Source organism: Dysidea avara, chromosome 9 (genome assembly GCF_963678975.1).
Source record: "Dysidea avara chromosome 9, odDysAvar1.4, whole genome shotgun sequence".
NCBI lineage: Eukaryota > Metazoa > Porifera > Demospongiae > Dictyoceratida > Dysideidae > Dysidea > Dysidea avara.
In genome coordinates, this window is record NC_089280.1 from 28,479,160 (window position 1) to 28,497,617 (window position 18,458).

Consider the following 18,458-nt stretch of genomic DNA (forward strand, 5'->3'; position numbering starts at 1 on the left):
TACAATTTTACCTCTGAAAGAGGACAACCTCCTTATAACAGTAAAATTTCACCAAAATTGGTTGGTCCCAAAGTGTCCGTTAAATAGAGGTTCCACTGTATACTGTTAAAAGTGATGTGCTATGGTAGCACCTGGAAGTACTAAATTTTGACTGTTTCATTGGTGTCGACTGTGCACTTCTTTTCGACAAGCTTCAGATGATCTGTGTGCTAGTCTTGCCCTGGTTGCCAGACGTCTATGTACTGATATGGTGGATCCTGTTGGCCTTACTGCCTTTGTTGCGTGTCGACTTATTGCTCTTGATAAATGTCCAGGTGTGAGGCCAATTGGTGTAGGTGAGGTTGTTAGAAGAATTATTGGCAAGGCTGTTTTGGCTACTGTAAAATGGACATACTTGAAGCAGCTGTCCCTCTTCAACTCTGTGCTGGTCAGGATGCAGGCTGTGAAGCTGCAATACATGCAATGCGTTCTTTGTTTGCTGAGGAGAATACAGAGGCCGTATTGCTAGTTGATGCAAGTAATGCTTTTAATAGTTTAAACGTCAAGTTTCCCTCCGTAACATATCTATACTGTGTCCATCCTTAGCTGTTATATTAATTAACACCTATAGGGCTAAAGTTCCTCTGTTTATCGATGGTAAACATTTATTTTCTTCTGAGGGCACAACACAAGGCGATCCATTAGCAATGGCAATGTACGCCATTAGTGTTGTCCCTTTAATTGATGCAATACGTGATTGTGAAATAAGACAGGCCTGGTTTGCTGACGATGCTACTGCTGCTGGCTCTTTGACTGGGTTGCGCAAGTGGTGGTCTGCCCTTGTGTCTTTGGGTCCTGCATTTGGCTACAATGTAAAACCATTTAAATCATGGCTGATTGTGAAAGCAGAACATCTAGATTTAGCTAAGAATCTTTTTGATGGATGTGGTGTGGGTATCACAGTGGAGGGTAAGCGTCACCTTGGTGCTGCTATAGGATCTCCTACCTTTGTCCAGCATTATGTGAATGAGAAGGTTAAGTATTGGGTGTCTTGTGTGCGGAAGTTAAGTGTGATTGCAAAGGCTCAGCCTCATGCTGCTTATTGTGCTTTCATGCATGGTCTTATTAGTAAGTAGACATATTTTTTACGAACGCTGCCCAGAATTTCTGACTATCTTCAACCTCTTGAAACAACTATTTTTACAGAATTTATTCCTGCTGTTACTGGAAAATTTGTCAGTGATTTAGAGTGAGAGTTGTTTTCTCTTCCAGCATGAATGGGAGGCCTGGGTCTGTGTAACCCTTCTGCTAATGCTAACTCTGAATTTGATTCTTCCATTCAAGTTACCTCATCTTTAACCAAGGAGATCATTGAACAACAGACTTGCTTTAGGATATCAGTCCCAGCGTCAAGCTAAGGCTGATGTTATAGCTTTGAGACACGGCAGCTGGTTTGTAAGCAATATTTACCTATTATGATCTCCTACTCTACGTCATAATCCCCTACTCTACGTCATAATGAACTTAGGGACTTCACTGCTGCTGCTCTGTCTGAAGTATGTCATAATGTGGCCATTGAACCAGTGCTGCAACCCCTGTCTGGTGAGTCCTTTCGCTATGCCACAGCTAATGTGGAGGATGAGGCACGTTTAGATGTAAGTGCACATGGTTTTTGGGGAAGTCGTCATCAGAAGGCTTTCTTTGATGTTAGAATTTTCAATCCAACTGCTCCCAGTTATCGAAACTCAGCAGTTTCTTCCTTGTACAGAAGGTTTGAAAGAGATAAACAAAGGATGTATGAACAGAGAATAAGAGATGTTGAAATGGGCTCATTCACTCCATTGGTTTTCTCCACTTTTGGAGGAATGGGTAGTGCAGCTACAGTTGCTTATAAGCGTCTAGCTTCTATGCTATCTACTCAACGGGACCAATCTTACAGCAGTGTTGTATCATGGATTAGATGTTCCACCAGCTTCTCTTTGCTCAGGTCAGCAGTGACCTGCTTGCGTGGAGCAAGGTCACACCGTGGCAGCCCTGTGACTATTGGAGCACTTGACCTTGCTATTTTGGAAGGCCAAGTGTTGCCATCTCATTGATTTTTTGAGTTTACAGTCTTTTTGTCCAGCACTTTTACCATCTGGTGCTGGGGGTGGTGGCAAGGGGTGCAGGAACCCCAGGAAAAAAAAAGAAAAAAGAAAGAAAAAAGAAAGAAAAAAAAAAGGTTTTATGCTAATATCCTGCATATCGGTGGAAGTTTCAAATAATCTGTATGACACTGTTGACTTTCAAAACTAATGTTTAGTCAAAATTGTTACTAAACTGAAGGCTGGGGTGGATCTAGAATTTCCTAAGGGGGGTGCTAAACTAGGGGCACATATAGTGGGGGCAAAAAATCGGTTGATACAATTAGTAGTGCAGTGTGAGAAGCACACTCAGCATGAGGAGCATGTTTTATCTAGGGGGTCTGGGGAATCCCTCACAGGAAAAATTTGTAAATTTAGTTTTCTGAGATCAAATTTGGCGTTAATATTTTATTCCAGGGGCGGAGGAAGTAGTTGATATGAGGGGGGCTGGGCTGACCCATACTTAGTCTCTGGTTTGGTATGGTGAGATCAAAAATAACAAGAAAAAAAAGGTCGCAACCAGCTGACAATAGCTGCCTACCTCACCAGCTACGCATTCATAGCTAATGAATAACATAAAAATCCTTACATAGCTCACTACACACTGCTCTAATACTGTGACTGCTTTATTAGAGTGACTGCTCTATTAGAGTATCTCGATCGGTTTTCAGCCCCACCAGGAAGGATAACTTCGGTGTGGTATCATTCTGAGGGGGGGCTGGGCCCCCCTCAGCAGACCGAGGGGGGGGCTTTAGCTCCCTAGCCCCCCCCCCCCCCCCCCCTTTCCGCCGCCTACGTTTTATTCTGTGAATGCTATCCCACAAGGGACCTGTGAGAATTAGTACATAAATGGGAGTCAGAAACATGTATAAAGAATGCAGAAAAAATATCCCAAACCCAATGATGGCTCAATCCCCAGTCTAAGTATATCGACTGAACCTTATTAAATGTGGATTGCGAGCCGCTTTTACGAAGTCATTGGTAACTAGCTTTCATATCGAGTTCAAAGTTAAAGGTTGGTCTTTGCTCTTTATTTATTTCTATTTGAATATCTGACTGTTCTATTAGAGTATTTCGATGTTCAACACCTTTTTACTCCTCTTATTGATTCCTATAAGAGATTAACTCTTATCACTCTTTCCATGCCCATGTATGCTTTAGATACAACCACACCTGTACTGTAGCTTCTACTATCTTTCTAGCTATAGTGCATTGTTTGAGGGGGGAGGGAGCTCAAGGGATTACATGCTTCACCCCCCACCCCCTTATTCTGCCCTTGCCATCCTCATGAAGAGTTTCAGTTGCACTGTAAAATTCTTAGAAGCATGCACTTGTATATGTTAGCAGATTCGCAAATTAACCTGACAATTGACTACAAAATAGCTTTTAATCAGCAACTCAATAAACAGTGTCACACAGTGTACAGCTACTCAATTCTACTCTCAAGTATTAAAAGTTACAACTGCTTTTATACCTACAAAACCACAGAAAAGTTCTGTACAGGTCCAGAAACTTCTAGAAGCATGTGAATACAATTACAAAACTAATTCAAAACCTTAACTACATTATGTGGTAATTTATAGAAACAACCTGTCTGATTACATAGCTACACAGTAATACACACATGTATTATGTCATATTACAACAGTATCTACGTAGCATGTAAGAAATAGTCAATATGGTAACTTGATTTTGCAATAGAAGAGTTTGTCACTGAAGTTGTAGTGCTTTACTTTACAGTTTTTCAAGATGAAGAAAACAATGATGAGTCCTTAACATTGAGTGAGGCACTAAAGCGAAGGCCTCTTCTAGATCCTGTCAGTTCACTTTTGGATAGCTGTAGCATTATAATTTACATTATATATACTGTGTTGTCAAAATCTCCTTAGAGCGACATCCCTTGGACCATCCTCGGTGGGCCAATGCTTCACATTTCCAAGTGCTAATGCAAAGTGATATCCTCCTGGGAGGATGTGACTATGCATGTCACTCTAGAATCGAAATGTATTTGCACGCTACATATGTGATGACTTCCACAGTGTACCCCTGACCATTAGAGCTTCTTGTTACACATTCCAACCCATGTCAAGATTTGGACTGACTCAACAGTACTTTTTATTAGCTACTTGATACCATGCATGCCAGGAAATTATAGATCTATGTTACAAGGTGGCACTAATGTTATGGAAAGGGGGGAGAGAAATCTCTCCAAAACCCTTCACCTACAATTATGGGTGATGATTACACACTGTACTTTGGTTAACTTGTTTCTGTGTGGCAGTACACAAAACTGTGAAATTCCCTCAGATTCATTCTCAGACAGTTTAAACTTAAATTTTTTTTGTCAGTTTTAGGTATTGCAAACATGGCAGTTTTTTTCAGTCCATCATAAATATTTTAATACAGCAGTCTACCTCATCATGTAAAGACATGAGTACCAGATTATTGCTTCTTAAGTAGCTACATGGCATGAAATTTATAGAAATGTTTGTGCTTAATTTGGCTGTCTCTGTATAGTATCACATCAATAGGATGGGTGTGTTACTGTTGCAACATCATCTCAACCGGTGGAGCTGAATCCTTGACAAGTCATTTGCAGCAGACAAGCTATAAAATAATGGAAGAAGCTAAATAGGTACAGCTACAATGCAGAGGAGGAATTGGAAGAAAATCCTAGGTGATACAACACAAACAAAGGATGATGATAATACTGGTGACGAACATGTAATGGATGCATGATTAGTTTCAAAGTAAGCAACGAATTGAATGAGCAATATAATTGTATAGGATGGTATTATTTATTTTTCTTAGTAGCCTATTATAGTAATGTACCCTAAAATGCTCTAGATCACAGCTATCAGTATCAGTGAAGTGCATGAATATCTACATACAGTGGCCCCTACACTATCCATCCATTGATTATCTGAACTTTCTGTTGTCTGAACTGTGAAGTGACTATTCTATTAGAGCATTTTGCTTAAAATTATATATAATTATATTGTACACAGTTAAAAGTGATGTGGTATGGTAGCACCTAGAAGTTCTAAATTTTGACTTTTCCAGTCAAAAAATAACACCTCTAGGTGCTACCATAGGGAGCAGTCAAAATATATTTAGCGCTTCTGAGTGTTACCATAGCACTTGCTCAGTTTTACCAGTGTATGTTCTGTTAGAGTATTTTAACTTTGTATAATTATAAATGTATTGCTTAACATACCTAGGACCCAATAAGTTTGGATAATGGAGGGGCCACTATAATGCATTCATGGCATTTTAGTAATTCTGTTACACTTCAACACAATTTTTCTTAACACTAGTACAGCAAGGCAGATCTTTAAATGAACGTAATGTGTACAAGTTATTATAACATGATGTTTTCTGAAATATCACACTAGCTTTGAATTATAATTAATGCTGCTCAGCTATATGGACAACAGTGCCATTCTCAGGTGTGTCCTATACACAGTGTCATCTGAAGGAGAAGAGGAATATCTACTAGGTGACTACACTGCTAAAAGTGACACTACTCTCAAGTGATTCATGTCACTGAATGAACCATCACAAGACACCGCCCTCCACATAACTGCAGCTTACACCTACGAGTCCAGAATCTCCAGTCAATGCAAGTTTCAACAGCATTGAAAGTAAAGTTACTAAAGCTGTTGATACTGAACCCAGAAGTATTGTTCCCGGCAATAATTAAAAATTCCTGAAGAAGATTCTAAAGTTTTTGAGAAAGTTCAAAGAAAGATTCGATCTACAGTAGTGGATGGATGGTATGAATCATGACACACGGTAGCGTGTCGTGCGGCAAGGAAAACCGGCGACCACACAGTGAGTATAATTACAGGAAGATAATAGCTTTTTTATTCGTGCATAGCTCCATGGCTCCTTCTCCAAAGCACACCATTTTTGCGTTATAGCTGTCCCCCAAGTAGGGTACGCTACACAGCAAATTTGATTAAATTCGCAACAGCCATTTGCGAGATATGGGCTTTCAAACTTTCGTTTTAATTTCTTGGTTTTTTTCTTCTTGTGCCGTACGGGGGGCTACGGGGGCTTCGATTTCTTTTCGCACACTTTGCAAAATGCAAACGTGTAACTCGATTGCCTTGATCTTTGGCACAAATGAAGAATATGTAGCGGTGGATTTACGTACCAAGTTTGTTGTGAATCTGAGTAATATTCAAAGAGTTATTCACGTAAAAAAATATCAAACTTCTGTCACGGCTACAGGGTAAGCCAAGTATACAAATAACTTGAAAATTGGTGTGTAGATAGGCTGATCATCGTAACAGTGCCTTTTGATAGTTTGAATAGCAATAGAGTTACAGCAACAAAGTTATAAAGCAAAAACTAAGCAAGTGTAAAATCGCGGTATCGAGATACTCTAATAAAGCAGTCACCACGGGGTAAAAAAGGTGTGCAAAAAATGTCGAAAAAAAACTTACCAGAGTTCGAACCAGGGACCTTCATACCTAACACCTACATCCTTAACCACTGCTATCTTGGCTGATCACCTCACTTAATTTCTGCTTTATAAATGAAATTTCTAGTTGAAATCTGCTTATAATCAAACATTTGTAATTTCATAGATCTACCAATAGAAGTACTAGATTGTTTTAGAACATTCTATGTATGTTCTATTAGAAGTCCTCAAAAAAATGTGCACTCTATTAGAGTATTACAATAATATTATCAGATATTGAATTAAATCATGCAATGAAATACATTTATAAGTCTGCCTTCAACAATCATCATTGTATCTACATAGAAAAGAAGAAATGTGAGTAAAAACAAACCTCAAAGTCAGCCATAGGCTGGTTTTGGGGCCTTATAAAGTACAAAACGAAGTGAAATCCACACACAAAAAAACAACCAAGCTGTGAAAAAATGGTGTGGCCTAAAAATGCCTGGGTGTGAAATCAAAGGTGGCGGCCAAGACAAAGACATGGCTGCAATGATGTTAATGCTAATGCCTTAAAAAGCCTGAGTGTGAAATCAAAGGTGGCGGCCAAGAAATGGCTGCAATGATGTTAATGCTTAAAAAAAAAATATCAAAGGTGGTGGCCGCCACCTTTGATTTCACACTCAGGCTTTTTAAAGCATTAGCATTAACATCATTGCAGCCATTTCTTGGCCGCCACCTTTGATTTCACACCCAGGCTTTTTAAGGCCGCACCATTTTTCCCAGCTTGGCTGTTTTTGTGTGGATAATATAAGTAGCTATAGGACAACTGATCGACACAACTGCATCTCAGGCATCTACAGCATTAATTAACCCATTAACCACAGTACACAATTAAGAGTACCTGACAATGGCATAGAGTATGTGCAACCAGTAAGGCCAAACCACACCACTTTTTGGCTGAAAGTTTAAAACAATCAAGCCAAAATTAAAGTGAACATGCAGTACATTCTGACACTCCTGGTACCTGATCATGAGCTCTGACAAGATGTGAGTATATTAGCAGGTTGTGTGTGTGTGCATTGGAGGTTTTTGCTACTATGTACCATAGGGCAGATTACTCATTGTATATTAGGCACACAGAGAGTTAATAAGCACACTTGCTGCCTGCTAATGTACATAAATATATACTTGTGCTATGCACCTGTTTGCTAAGTACATTTGTTACAAACGCCGCAGAAGACCACCAGAACAAACCACAAGTGTTACCTACACTTGATGCCTTAACAGGCACATCTCTAAGAAAGCAAACAAGTGACAATTGTCCTATACATACCAGACACACAGAGGTCTTGGTTCTTGTGTTACATTGTGTAACACTCATGGTTGTCATTGATTGACTGCAACAAAGTGTTTTTTTTGTTCATGTGATTATAAAGTTACTAAAATTAATTCGACTCTGAAATGATAAGTGCAAGTGCATAACAGCCAGAGTCTAAGATACATGATGTTTGATGTAATACATATGTGTTGCTAGAATATACTGAGAAAACTTATGTTTGTATCTGCTGCTTGTTGCTACAATTATCAGGTAGGAGTCATTTGTGCAGTTACCATTACTACAGGTGGTAGCATTTGTTCCTGGTTGAGAGAAATAGAGTACTTCTAGATAACAGGAGAAGTTTAACTTCAGAATACAGGAATTTCCAGACACTGTAGTGATGTAAATGTACAGTTCAGGTAAACTTGTACACAAAATACATGTATTGTACACCATAGAGGATTGTAGGAATCGTTATAAAACTATTTGTTTGTCTTGTCAAGAGTTCATAACATATTAAAGAGAACATATTATGAACTCTTGGTCTTGTGTCTGCCATAGTATGTATTTTATGGTGAACTGCAAATATAAAATTTAATTTCCTATTGGAGATTGGTCTATTAGAGTGTTTGGATACATACCTGTAGCTGATCACCAATTTATTACAGAAAATATCAACTGATGACACAACTGTTTTGTTAGTTTATAATATTCCTTCAATTACAGAGACTATTTCAATCATCATCAATCTTGCTGCCACTACACACACACACACACACAAATGCATAAAAAATATGCGTACATTACTTTGTAGTATAATTTTATTTGACTGTAAAAGAACTATTATAATGACTATACTGTAGATTAATGGGTGTGATGTGTTAAAAACATGTTACTATAGTAAAAGCATCAATCTTTTAGTTTATATTAGTAATATAACTCCAACTAAATGCAATAATAATAACAATAACAATAAAATTATCAAATTCACTATACACACACTATCTACTATACATCCAATTATTTATTACGAGTAGTGCGACATTGCACCAACTACAAATATAAAATATTTATTATATGGATATCTGATTAATATACCTAAGCTTTCAGATTTTTTTTTCTTATTGCTTGACAATTTCATCTACTTGGTAGTACTTCGGCACAGTGATGTACCCATTAGGTTCTATTATTACGTCAGTTGTCTCACCTTACTGCATCTTCCTTCATTGTAGCCTGTTGTGGTGAAGATTCTTAAGATGGCACAAAGATGGCACAGAGCAGGACTGGCTACTGCATAACCTTTTCTGCTGTTAATACTTTTAGTGTGTACACTCTTGTCTCACAATTTTTTGCCTTCTGTCAGTGATTTAACAATATAACATTTCAGCATACTACAAAAACTACTATTGGGACGACCTTGTAGGAGTTGAGAATGAAATTGGACCATTGGCTCAAATCTGGTGGCTTATCCGGTTGCTATGCAACATCATGTCAGTGAGCCACAAGTGATGAAAATCAGCTGAGTGAAAGAATTAGAAACAAAGTCTGTGATATAGCTAATACACAACACCTAATTAAGGACACACTTGAAGGGATGCAATTTCTGGTAACCTGCAAAGCCTGCACTGTTGTTTTTCAGTCATCACAATACCCATACAGAAACCAGATTTAACTGTATTTCAAATTTGCATGCCTCAGAGTACAGCTTTGCTCCCTACAAGTTTAACACAGTGTATAGAACACTCACACTGGCTGCTTTTAACATAACGCTTGTTTGATGTACAAGTGTGGATGTGTACTAACAAACACAAGTACATACACACATATTTTTCAGAAAACAATAATTATTCAGGAAACCAAACACCAGAACAACCACCAGAATACTGGATGAACTGAATAGCACAAGTAAACCACAAATTTAAGAACACACATATACAACACTATATACATATCACACAACCACATGCTATGTAAATGGACAGACAGACATACAGATGGACATATTATAATAAATGGGTTGACAGACAGACAGACTACTTTCTTAGCAGTTCATTTTCAGACACTGCAATATATGGTGACTCCAGTTTGATATTAATATCATACATCTGAATAATTGTGAGAAATCATCTTTGGGAACTTTTTGTTTTATTTGTGTACATCAACAAGACCACATTCAACCCTGAGTGATAGCATCTTGCAGACTAGTTCTAGTTTGTGTCCTCAATTGGTTTAATGACTGAGTTGTAGTAGTGGACACTCTACACAACACACAAGTAACAGTAGTAGTGTCAGCATGGTCTTTGTTCATTTTGTTTAAAATTAGCTGTGCTTTGGATATCAATACTGTAAGTTTAAGAACCGGAGGTTCAGCCTTCTGACCACTCCATTCCCAACACATTCTTGTATGTACTCCTTCTTTTTCCAGTTCATGGTTCATCTTAATTATGTATTAATTTGTTATCATATGAAGGTATTTTGAAAGTTACAACACTTTATTTACAGCCATGTGTAGTGGTCAGCAACTAGTAATAGCATGGGTAGCAGTGAAATTTGGGATAAATACCACGAGTGTTGCATTGAAAATGGGTAAAATTTCACGAGGCAAAGCCGAGTAAAATTTCCAATTTTTCAATGCAACAAGAGTGGTATTTATCCCAAATTTCACTGCTATGGTTTGATGTGCTTACTGTTGTAGGTGGACATCTTTAGGTAACTTGAAGATACTGATCAAATGATCAATATAGGTAGTCTACAGGGAAGATACCATCTGATAATAATGGATGCTTTTGTAACATGACACCTCTCCATACTAGGCCAATTAAAAGGTTCGCAGAGACTAGTGTGGACCTAATCAGTCACCTACAAGCTTAAGTGATGTTATGCTTGTTATTAAGGTCATATATTTCTTTATAATATCAAGTATCAACTCATCAGTCTAAACAAATATTTCAGTTGTATCTCACTGTTTATTACAGTACAGTAGGACCTCTGTTATCTGAATCTCGATTATCCGGGCAGTATAAGTGACTGCTCTGTTAGAGTATTTTGCCATTAGGTGAATGTTCTGTTAGAGTAAGTGTATGTTCTATTAGAGTAGTTGAACAGAGCTTTGTATGGGCTTCACAAATTCACTTATCTGAACACTTCTATGATTGAACTGGCACACAGGTGTTTGAGGTCCTACTGTATATACGACTGCTTTACTTGATCTTTATAGGAGCAGAAGTTAAAGCCCTTTTGAAATACACTGAAGAGCTCTATTTCACGCTTCTAAACCCATGGCTGTTTGCACACTGAGGAGTGTTCTAAGTGCCATTTCACATGACTACTCTCAATAGTTGCAATACAGAACTTAGGGGTTTGCTGACGATACATATTCAGATTGCTTTCACAGGTAATGCTTTTTTAGTGCTTTATAAAAGTGCTTGAGTTTTGGGTGGAATTAATACATTGCAGTTTGGTATATAACTTCACTAGGCTTGTCATGTACACATTTTTTATTGAATTATACTGAGATCATGTGGTCATTTTTGTGTTTGCCACACCTGTCACATGGTCAAAACATAAGTAATGTTGTAATCTGGAGACAAAACTTCCTTTGCCAACTATCAACCAATTTCACTCTTTTGTGTCATCTCTAAAGTGCTAGAAAGATTAGTTTATGACACAGTGATAGATACAATAACTCCCTCCATCACTCTGCATCAATTTGGTTTTCAAAGTAATGCTTCAACTCAACAGCAACTTCTCATCTACTTTCATCGGCTAATCACTTTGAGGGAAGAAATAGATACCATCTACATTGACTTCAGGAAAGCCTTTGATAGTGTGCCACACAATGAATTATTGGTTAAATTATGGAATATAGGCATGCTATGGAATTGGTTGAACAGCTATTTAAGTAACAAGCCCCAGTGTGTCTCTGTTGAAAACCGCCTATCAGTTTGCCTACCTTTAATCTCTGGTGTTCCCCGAGGAAGCATTCTGGGTCCTTCGCTTTTCCTGATCTTTATAAATGATCTGCCATCTACCATCATATCTCAACTACTTGAATTTGCAGATGATACGAAGTGCTTTCGGCAAATCATTTCCATACTGGACATACAGCAGCTTCTTATATTAACAATCATCAGTCATTTAACCTCTCTAAATTTGTATTCATGAGCTTCCATCATAAATTCAACTCTCAGTACATCATAAATGACCACATAATCAATGAATCACCCAGTTGCAAAGATCTAGGGATTATTTTCACTAACTCATTGTCATGGAGAAAGCATTATTAAATGATTTCCTCTAAAGCCTACAAGTCACTTGGACTGCTACGTAGAGTATTCAAGGATTCGCATTGTCATCAGGCTAGATAATCCCTATACATATCATTAGTGAGATCTAAACTGTTATACTGCTCCACATTGTGGAGACCTTATGTTGTTGAAAGACATAGAATTAATTGTGAAGGTACAAAGGAGTGCTACTAAATTCATACACTCCGATTACACTTCAGACTACAGGACTAAATTGACCCAACTTGGTATGTTGCCATTGATGTATATTTACGAAACATCTGACATCTTTTTTTTTGATCAAATCACTTAAAACTCCTACAGATAAGTTCAATATCTTGAACTATGTCAGCTTAAATACTGGTTCTACTAGATCTTCTGGCACCAAACTACACCACAAGACAGCCCATACCGATGCAGCTATGAACTCCTATTTTTTTCGCCTACCTATACTATGGAACTCTCTGCCAATAATTGATCATACACAATCATTAGCTGTAATATAACAGAAATTGAAGGAATTTTTATGGAATCATTTCTTAGCTAATTTTGACAATTATCCTTGTTGTTTCCATTACCTTTGTCCCTGTTCCCGTTGTTCCAAGATTCCTGTGTCTAATAATTTTAACCCCTTGCAACTAAATATGTAGCTAGATGTTAGTGTATAGTTATTTTACTACTTAAAGTATGTTAGGCTATCCGTGTAGGTCACTGGTAGACCCTCAGAATTACTAATCTGTAAAGCAGTATGTAAGTGTGAAAGTTACAGTTTTTACATATCAATTTTCGCTGGAATATTAAATATCACACTTACTGCATTATATGTCACTCTTAATGGTTTCACAGCAGCTATTAATCTGACACTGTTATCAGCTAAAATGTCCACTGGGTTCATCTCAAACTTGACATTCACTAACGTAGTACTTCCTGCAGGAACAATAATATACTACGTAAATGTCATTGATCTTTGTGTGTTCTGACAGAATGAGGTACTACAGTACATATCACAAGGCAAATTCTTTTCATGATCGGTTAAATCATAAAACATTGTTTTATTCACAGTATACAGGACCGTCTTTAAGCCATCTCAAAGGTTTGGGACAATGATAAAGTTGTCAAGTTGACAGGTGTGTATACATAGGCCAATTTCATAATCATATTTGTGACCATAAACTGTGGACAACAGCTCTACAATAGTTTCTAATTAGAATCCTTAGCTAAGTTGTACTGTGTACTTTGATTTGTTTTTGTACTTAGCTAAGTAATTAACACATGTATTAGCAGCTTTTCTTATGCATGGTTATGTTAATTGTATGTAATAGAGTAAGCACACTATTTATAGACTTGTATATTGCACCTTGTACTTGGTAAACATGCTATTTAAGGTTTCTTTTTATAGTATAAATGTGACCGAATTTGACAAAACAAGGCTTCCACACACATCCAATTTTCTGACTTTATCCAGCTGTAACTTGACTACTCATCAAGCCATTGGCCTGAAATTTTCACAAAGTCCTTCCATAGCATAGTACAATACCAGGTGAAAATTTGAAACCATGAATGGCATACTCCTACATTGAGTTATGGTACTTAAAATTTATAAAAGTGGATGTGTGTGGAAGCCTTGTTTTGTCACAAATATAGTGTCTTGTACCATGTATTTATTGTTGTGTAGTCTAAGATAAAAGTATTATCCTTAAGCGTGCAATTATTACCGGGCAGATACGACATATGTAAATAACAGAACCTCTTAGAAATGGGCAGAAGTTCTCCAATTGTGTCTGTTAAATTAAAGACTGTATATAGTGCTCTCACAAACAACAGAAGCTACTTTTACAAAACAGTAGGAGAGAAACAAGAATACTGAAGGAAGTAACTACTCACCACTAGATGTTGACTCTACAAATAATGGCTGATCATTACCATCAATACCAGTAACACTCACATCACCCACTGTAGCACTAACACTACACACACCATAATGATGTCGATGGTGTTATACTGACAATGTAGCTAACCGTATTCCTTTAGCTGATGGTTTGTGGGCTACTCCAGCTTGTACCTTTCACACTTGTGTCATAGCAGCTCTAATGAGGCAGTTACAGTAGTATCTAAGTCTCATATGTGCTACATGGTAAGTTAATATAGCTGGATAATATACTTTAATTTTCCATGCAAAATATGTACAAGTTGTGTAACTATACAGTAGATTCTGAAGGACAAACTTCCACCAGAGGATGGCCTGTTAACTTACTACACAACATAGCAAAAAGCTGGGTAGTCTATATACACATTTTAAAAACTCTTGGGTTTTCTTACTCAACAAATTAAAATTAAAACACTGTCACTTATTCTTCAACAACACTCAACTTACCTGTCCTTTCCATTTTGCATAGTGACTTTATGAAGCGAGAAGTTTATTCTGTGGACCACGTATTGAAAAAAACAACACAGAATTCATACATGTACTAATTTCAATTCATCTTTTCAGTAAGTTTATATGTTCTTTATCTTGTAACTGAATTGTCCCTTTTAGAAGTGGTGGAGCAGTTCAAAGAGTTGGGGGCAACTTTTGCAATGAAAGTTGCACAGTAGTTTTGAAGTAAACAACATATATAGACACCATTTTGGGATCTGCTCCCTACAAAAATTTTTAGAGTTTAGAAGCTCTGATGTAACGGGTCTAGGAAAACCGGTCTTATCACCCATGACAATAGGTTTGATTTCACTACAAACACAAAGCTACATGACTACACTACCAAAATAATTGAGTTGTCTGCTTTTCCTGTGGAAAACTGTATGCAGTGTGGGGTTTTAATGGAGCTCTAGCTAACCTGGGGAAGGCTGTATGTGCCTATACAACTCCGTGGTGTTGAATAATTTCCTTTAATTTAAGACAGTTTTGGCACCTGAACGACCCATAACTTGGCCTAATTCATCCCTATGTAATTTTGTAAACGACCTCTTGCCCTTACCTCCACCCCCTCCCATAATCCCTATTGGAGTTTGCCTGATAGAGTCACAACCTCAAGTTGAAAACTATCTATAACGTTAAAAACTATCTAAAATGGTGGGAAACTTAGCTGTTAGCTACTTGCACTGTGGATGTTCTGGAAGGTAAGGAAATGGTTGAAAATACAAGTAGCTTAAACCATTGTCCACCTATATACAACACATTAAATACTTAAACTGGCATTTCTCAAAATATTTAAATTGGCGATAAGACTGGATTTTCGAAAGACAGTCACATATAAATAGATCAGGCAAATTAAGCAGCTACTTGCAATTTTAAGAGATAAGAAAATGTGGCTGCTTTATTAGGACCATTTTATTAAAGTAATTGACTGCTCTTTTAGAGTATCTTGATCTTTGTTACAAGAATTTACCAGGAGCCATGTCCACCACCCCTGTTTCCACCAATGGACCTTGAACTGTTATCAACTTTAGGAATGACATGGCCTTTTACAACTGGTACAAAAATTTACATGTACCCTCCAAGACTTGTTGAACAGTTCTACCTAGCCATAGAGTGAAGATATACTGTATGTCAGGAAATCTTTGTGGTATGTAATTTTAACAGTTTTAGTGGTTAGCAAAGCTAATGTGAAATTTTATCATACAGTACTGTATACTAGGGTTTGGGCATTTCTGGCCAAAAATATCACCCTAAAACCAGCCTCACAATGTCTTCATGGTGCCTTGGCAGTATTTGTTAGACATAACCAAGCCCAAAAGTGCCTTCAGTATGACCTGAAATCATTCCAAAAAGTTGCTATGAAATTTTAAATAATGATTTAGCAAAATTTTCTGCTGATTGACTGACTAATGCTTTCAGACAAGCATAACTCGATAACGACTAAGGCTATGGACTTGATACTGTTTGATGTTGCTTCAGCCAGACATGTGCCTTTTGGCATACCACAGTACATACAATGCATGCATCATGGACTTAGCTAAGTTACCTTTGTCCTCCTTTGTGTCCCATTCCTTTTTTGCTGGCAGCTCAAGGTGTTAATTTGTGGAAGGCTAGCATTATGGTTTCCCTATGGGAATTGTCCGTATTTTCCATGGTAACTGTAGAGGCACTTCTTCTACTGTTCTTCATTTGTAACGCTGTGAAATGGGCTAAACGTAGCCGAAAGTGAAGCATGATGGCCACTTACTAGTCAGTAATTGACAATTGGGGTGCATGAATTGTTTGTATTTTTCGTGGTGGCTGAATTGATTGCAGAGGTGCTTCTCCTATTGATGTCCTTCATTTGTAGTATTGCGTGACAGGTAAAGCATAACTGAAAATGAAGCAAAATGGCTATTCACTTTTGAGTCAGTAATTGATAGCTGGGGTATGTGTTCAAACAAAAACATTAACTCTGGCACTCTAATTTCTTTGATGTGGTATGCGTGGGTTCACCAGTCATAATAATGTTACAAAAAAATAAACAAACAAGTATAAGGAAAAATTGGGAATTTTAGGGATCGTAGAAAGAAAAGTAGGGAAACAAGGGAGTCACCCACACCTGCAGATATACGTACTAGTGGACATTTAATCTCTAATTCAGTCATGGCCATAGACTGAAGTAGGGATTAAATGTCACTAGTATATCTGCAGGTGCAGGTGACCTGCACCCCTCGGCGCCTCTGCAATCAAAATTCCTTATACTATACCGTATAACGGGAAAGTTTGGCGGGATAAAGTTTGGCGAATGACCGGCTATTCGCCAAACTAAAACCGTCCAAAATTTCCTGCTTGTTCACTTTTAATATCACGTGAATTGGAACAAACACACGTCTTGGGAATCTTGACGAGTTGTTAAGAAAACCGAGCAGGTCAACTCCATCAAGAGAATCTAACCTACCGGATCCCAATGGACCATTATGTAAGAGATCCCAATGGACCATTATGTAAGGTGATATCATCCACCCACCATCGCTGCAGTAAATGAAAAGGTCAGCACTGCAAACGTCTGCTGTATGTTCTTTCTCCATGGAGGGATTTGATTACAGCTACTGCTAGTGGGTCATGTCCATTTCCAGTTTCTAGCTCTCTCAGTGCCCAACTCTTCACCACGAACGATCGCCTTGTATATATGGAATCCACACAGTGGCATCACTATGATGAAGAATGCTGATATGCGGCTCAACAAATGAAATTAATTAGTGAAGTGGTGCCGATTGGTTCATCAATTTGTCAAACTTTTTTTCACCATTTACTTTTGATGGAGAGATTCGCCAAACTTTATTCCTACCAAACCTTCCCGCTATACGGTACTTGTGTCACATATGAACATTCTATTAGGTGACTGTACTACTGAAGTTGCAATTTACGCAACTAAATGTGACCCAGTCTGGGAAAACTGGTCTTATCACCTATTTAAAAGTATTGAGAAGTGCTGGTTTTAGTATTTAGTCTGTTATAGCTTGCCAATGGTTGAAGCTATGTGTACTTAATTTTCACATGTTTTACACCAATTCCGTACCTTCCAGAGCATTCACCACGCAAGTAGCCAACAACTAAGTTTCCTGCCATTTTAGATAGTGTTTAAACTGTGGTTGACTGTATCAGGCGAGCTCCAAAGGGGAGGGAGGTGGGGGTCCGGTAGGAGGGAAAGAGGCTGTGCAAAAATTGAAAAGGAAGACGTAGGGATGAATTAGGCCAAGTTACAGGCTATTCGGGTCTCAAAGCTGACTAAAATGAAAGGAAATTTACATCAGAGGTATTTATTCAATACCACCGAGCTGTACAGCCACATACGGCTATCCCCAGGCTGACCAGAGCTCCATTAAGGCCCCACACCGCACATACGGACCGCCACTGGGCTTGGGAAAGCAGCAAAACCAGACCACTCATGCCTAGCTGATTGTGATTGTGAAATTATATAGTTTATTCCTGTAGCTTTGTGTTCTAAGTGAAAAATTAAATCTGCTGACATGGGCGATAAGACCGGTTTTCCCACATATCTTCGTAACATGAATTCATTGAAACCATAAAAGGCATACTGTAAGCTATGGATGATGGGTAGATTATCCATACAACATTATTCCAAGTTGTTCTCATCAGTGGTCAGTATTGTATATGTTACTATGACAAACAACAGCTTTTTTGTATGAATCTTGATTGCAAACTTGATCCTTATGTTTGGCTTTTGCATTACAATCCCATTGCTATTATTCTGATTTCTTTTTGAGCTTTGATGTTTAACCTAGCTACGTTTATGAAGGAGTTTGCGTACTCATCTTGTGATTAATAACTTTATCAACCTACACTACCTTGTTGGGTGATAACTGACATTGGGAATTTCCAGTATTTCCTGTCACTGTAGTATGAATACTGTAATGATGAT

General features: G+C 37.9%; 1 long non-coding RNA gene across 4 annotated transcripts in view; it reads right to left on the reverse strand.

Annotated features, from left to right (window-relative positions):
* Nucleotides 1-6,620: 6,620 nt before the first annotated feature.
* Nucleotides 6,621-18,458, reverse strand: part of LOC136267313 (uncharacterized) — a 32,102-nt gene continuing 20,264 nt past the window's right edge. The window contains exons 5-13 of one of the 4 annotated variants that reach the window (XR_010706623.1): nt 14,492-14,539; nt 14,136-14,204; nt 14,002-14,084; nt 12,932-13,044; nt 10,519-10,580; nt 9,248-9,350; nt 9,039-9,187; nt 8,473-8,590; nt 7,921-8,223 (exon numbers count right to left, since the gene is read on the reverse strand). This is a non-coding gene — a long non-coding RNA (uncharacterized lncRNA). Of the gene's footprint in view, nt 6,869-7,920; nt 8,224-8,472; nt 8,591-9,038; nt 9,188-9,247; nt 9,351-10,518; nt 13,045-14,001; nt 14,085-14,135; nt 14,205-14,491; nt 14,540-18,458 lie in introns of those variants that run through there. The other 3 variants (XR_010706621.1, XR_010706622.1, XR_010706620.1) reach the window with 3 other exon arrangements.